Raw genomic sequence first — 5,043 nt, forward strand, 5'->3', positions numbered from 1 at the left:
CCAAAACATTCTCTAGCCGTGTTAAACACGAAATTTTGTGCGCCGACAATTATTAATAGTTATTTATTTTGACTTTAGTTAGAACTTACAACGTCATTCCTTCATTTAGAGGAATTTCATCAGCTTGAAAAAAGGTTGGTAGCAACCCATTCAAATCAAACGATTGCAAATTAATTTAACTTCAAATGTGTTTCAGCAAATTTTTGTGGTATTTTTGCTTAATTAATCAACCTTTATTATTTTCGAAGGTCATTGGCCTCCAAATCGGCACACAAATTGACACAATTGACATTTATGCAGCGATGGCAACTTGCAACATTAAACCAACTATTTGAAATGTCACGTTTGACTGCTTAGACATTCAAAAGGTAATTTTCTTGCCGCAAATGAGTAGCACAAATCTCATGAAAAGTGACGGTGGCGCACAAAGTACTATTTGTGACGGCTACTGTTTGAGACTTACATTTTGTATGGCACCTGCACGATCTTAACTTTGAAACTCTTTGAAACCAATATTAATTTATCACAGTCAATATCATCAGTGACAACTACATGCCTAGCTATCCATGTTTTTAGTCCAATTTGCGTTCACTCGTTGTCGGTCGTGGAACTGAATTTAACGTTTGGAAAAAAGTAGTATTTGTTATTTGGCCGAAAAGTGGCTTTGCTGTCTCGCAATTTTGCATACGCTCGGCTACGCTACGCTTCGCCTTGCTACTGCAATTTAATTGTTCGACAAAAAGTACTACTTTTCTGCCGTACAATAAAACTACTATTTTAATATTCCGTAATGCGTATTGATGAGTCATAGTGCGTAGTTTGTCACAGTAAAATCGGCGCCAAATCGTTTTGTTGATGTCCCAATTTCGGAAAAGAATGCTTGAAATAAACTAAGTAAAAAGAATTTCCTGAATTGCGGGCATCCCGGGTAACTGTAAACAATGTACCGAATTAATCGGCAAGCAGTTTGTGTGATGATCTAAAAATATTGCAAAGTCCTTGCAATGTAAATAATTTAGTAAAGGCTTTGCAACATTTGAGCAAATTGCTTGCCAAATATAATTTAAGTGAGGATAAATTCCTGGCAGTAATCCAATTTAGCGGCAACATAAACTCTTATGGGATTTAGGATCCTCAGGGTGATGACGTGGATCTCGAACGTGATATCGAAAAAACTGACAGAATTAATCGACTTTTTACATCAACAAGATATTGACATAATGTTAATTAGCGAGACAAACTTAAGACAAACAGACAGACTGAACATAAAAGGATACATAACGTACAGACAGGACAGAATTAATGCGGGTCGCGCATCGGGGGGTGTTGCAATATTGATTAAAAATGAAATTCTACATTCTAAAATTCGAAATTGTACAGTAGAGTCAATGAAACAAGTGAACATCCAATTAATAAATAATGTAAACTTTTTTGCTGTGTATGTGAGACCACTCCTACACAAAATAAATGGAAATTGTTTGAAGAAATTGTTTTTAGTGGGGAGCAAAGTATTAATAGGTGGTGATTTAAATTCAAAACACATGGACTGAAACAACACTCACTCAAATAGCAATGGCATTAAAGTTCGAAATTTTGTAGAAAACGGCAACACGACACTACACTTTCTAAATGTACACACACTTTATCAAAAATGGCTCACATCCCACCACAATAGAATTGTTCCTCACTAAAAACATTTCAATAAGTCAACAGCTAAGGACTTTTCAGAATTTAAACCCAGACCCCAATCCGGTAATGATTCTTGTCCCATTTCAAAGCGACCAAAGAATTCAGAGATTCGGTCAAAAGTTGTAGAAGCAAAAAACAAAATTTTTAGTGAAAAGTTAAAAAGTATGAAACCTGGCGATAATGCCATATATTCAGTAATAAAAATAATAATACAAACAAAGATACGGCAAACTTAATTGCAGACTTTTACAATGACGTACATGACCTCGAGCCTGAAAGGACTGAACGTGAAAGGAAAATAGCAACAGCGACACAAATGTATGGGGAAACAGAATACGAAGTGAGTGAAGAATACTTGGAAAATATGGCGACGAGCCCATCTAAAATTTGGAAATTAACAAAAAAAATTAATAAGCAGGAAAGCCCTGGGAGAGAATCAAATCTCAAATAGAATTTTAAAAAATCTACTACAAAAGGCCATTGTGCAATTGTGTTATCTAATAAGTGCAATTTTTAAAGTTGGGTATTTTCCAAAGGCCTGGAAAAACGCAATAGTAATTTCAATTCCAAATTCAGGGAAAAACCAAACTCTCCCAAGCGGTTACCGGCCCATTAGTTTACTTTCAAAAGTTTCAAAATTAGCAGAGAAAATAATTCATAATCGGTTTTTACGGTATTAAACCAAATTAAAAATCGCTCAGCATGAACAATTTAGCTTTAGACTTGGACATGACACCACACTCCAATTACCTAGGATAACGACAGACATAATTGACAATTACAATACAGATCAGGTGACGCAGATGAGTTTAATGGACGTTGAAAAAGCATTTTATCGAGTTTGGACTCAATCAAAATAACAAATATCCAGAAAATTTTGTTAAACATATAAATTCGTATCACTCTCTGATCGTTCTTTGCAACTGAAAATTAATTGTGAGAAATCAAAAAGAAAATCAGTGAGAGCATGTGTTCCTCAAGGTTCAGTCCAAACTCCTCAATACTTATATAAGTGACTTGAGTACTTGCGGATGTTACGGCAATTTATGCAGGGTTGTTTTATGCAGACGCGTCAAACAAAAAGGTACAAATGCACATAACTTAATTGGAAGAATTTTGTGCGAATTTACGCATAAATTTAAACATTAAAAAAACGAAATCCATTCTTTTTTGTCGCAAATTTACAAACAATAAAATAATAACTCCTTTAAGAGTCCGGTGATATAAAAATTCCAGTTAAAGAGTTTGTAAAATATTTGAGTGTACATTTGCATTCGAGCCTAATTTTAAAAGACATTTAAAAATAACAAATCCTTTAAATAGTGAGAACAGAGTTCGCTTTTACAAAACAATTATAAGAGCAATTATTAGTTACGCAGCACCCATCTGGTATGGAGTAAGTAAAACGGCTCTGCAGGAGCTAGAACGCTTTCAGAACAAATGCTTAAGACTTGCGACTGACTGACATTCGGACAAGAATTACAGACTTGCTTGACAAAGCGCTGAGAAAGACACTTCGAGAGCATATATCAAAATATATATGATATTGTCAGCACTTAATAATAATTGCTGCGACTAAGAGGTTAACTACCTTTGTACGTTGCACCGGGTTTTCGCAAGTGGCTTAGCTAGCACTCCAAAACGGAGGACTAGCAAAGTCAGCTTGCGGAAACGAGGTGACATGGGCAACGTACAAGGGGTAGTTAGCCAGTAGTAGTAGAGATAACGGAGTGAGTGGTAGTGGTCATCGAGTGGTAGCAGTGACTATTATTAAGTTAGTGAGCCTTTAGATCAAGCGGGACAATGCCTACCCCTATCTGCATATTGTAAGTAGTTTTAAGTTTATTAGATTAGTATCAATGTAGTTAGTAGGAATTAGTTAAGAATAAATAAATACTCCCAAAACTGTGTCATTATTGAAAGACCCCGTCACAGACGTGACATATATGGTGGAGGCGCGGTGTTTTGATCTCAGGAAACGAATCTTCATATTTGTTTCATCTCAACTATGAGAAAGTACCGATGTGATCGTGTGAGTAGTAAGGGTCGGGTAAAGATGACATAGTGATGGGAGTCGATTTTGCGCTAGTTAAGACTTCGAATGACGGACCGGGGATCACCTCCTGTAACACGTAGTAGACAAAGGGAAGCGGAATACAAAGAATTCAAGCCAACATATCGCAGTACTGAACAATTTCAAAATACGGGAGCTAACGTAAAGCTTGAATTATCGGCGCGAAACGTACCTGAGGATACTTTAAGCGAAATTCAAAGGATTTTGGGGAAAGCAGAGAGTTCTGATTTAGAACGCGAGGAACAAAACTCGGAGATTATTACGTTGGAAAGTTCTAGTAGTAGTAACGAGGGCGAAAGCGAAGACGAAGTCGAAGACGAGGATAAAGAACAGAACAGAATGGCGAACGTGACGTTACGGGATGCACTATCTTCAAATAAGACACCGGCTTTACCGAAATTTTTGGCACCCCCCACATTTAATCCGGCAAGTTCTGAACCCACCAGTTTCATCGAGTCGTACAACAGGGTCGCCTTGATGAACTCCTGGGACGACAAATTGAAAATCTCTTATTTACCTGTGTTTTTGGAAAAAGCGGCTCTAGGATGGTTCCAGAAATACATAACAAAACCGGATAGCGCGACAAAGAATTGGAAACAATTGATGGAGGATTTTCTTAAAGAATTTGGAGGCGGTGATTCCAAAAGAGCGGTTAGAACTAGATTTGAAAATCGAAAACAGGATTTAAATGAAGATATTAAGGCATATTTTTTCGAACTGTTGGCGTTGCAACAGGAAATTGACCCCGCGATGTCTGACGAGACCTTCAGATCTCGATTTGAGAGAGGGCTATCACCGGCATTAGCCGAAACTTTCTATATGTTTGCAAAGCCGGACATGACTAAGGACGACATTAAATGCTTAGCGTTCAAAATTAGCGAGGTTAAGAAACTGACGCTAATAAACAGCATGTCTGCGGACGCAGCATTTTTGACAACTCAAAGTCCGACGAGGGAATATCGCCAATGGACTAACCAGGATACGCGAGAGACCGGAAATTCAAAATTTTCGACCAACGGAACGCTACCGACCACAAGAACAAAAGATGGACGTCCCAAATGTTTTGTGTTCAAAGCCAGGTCATTTCGCGGCTGCTTGTCGCAATTCCCAAAAGAACCAGGATGGAAGAAAATGCTTTGTTTGCGGAAAAATTGGTCACATTGCTAGGGATTGCAGAAACAAATTCAATCCAGACAAAAAATCAAGTCAGCAAGGAACGAAGGAAAATGTCCCAAAAGTTTAAGGGCGGCATTGCGGGCGCGTCAGGATGTCGTCCTCGC

This window comes from Gnatocerus cornutus, chromosome 8 (genome assembly GCF_029298725.1).
Source record: "Gnatocerus cornutus isolate USDA-ARS CGAHR chromosome 8, icGnaCorn1.1, whole genome shotgun sequence".
NCBI classification, from domain to species: Eukaryota; Metazoa; Arthropoda; class Insecta; order Coleoptera; family Tenebrionidae; genus Gnatocerus; species Gnatocerus cornutus.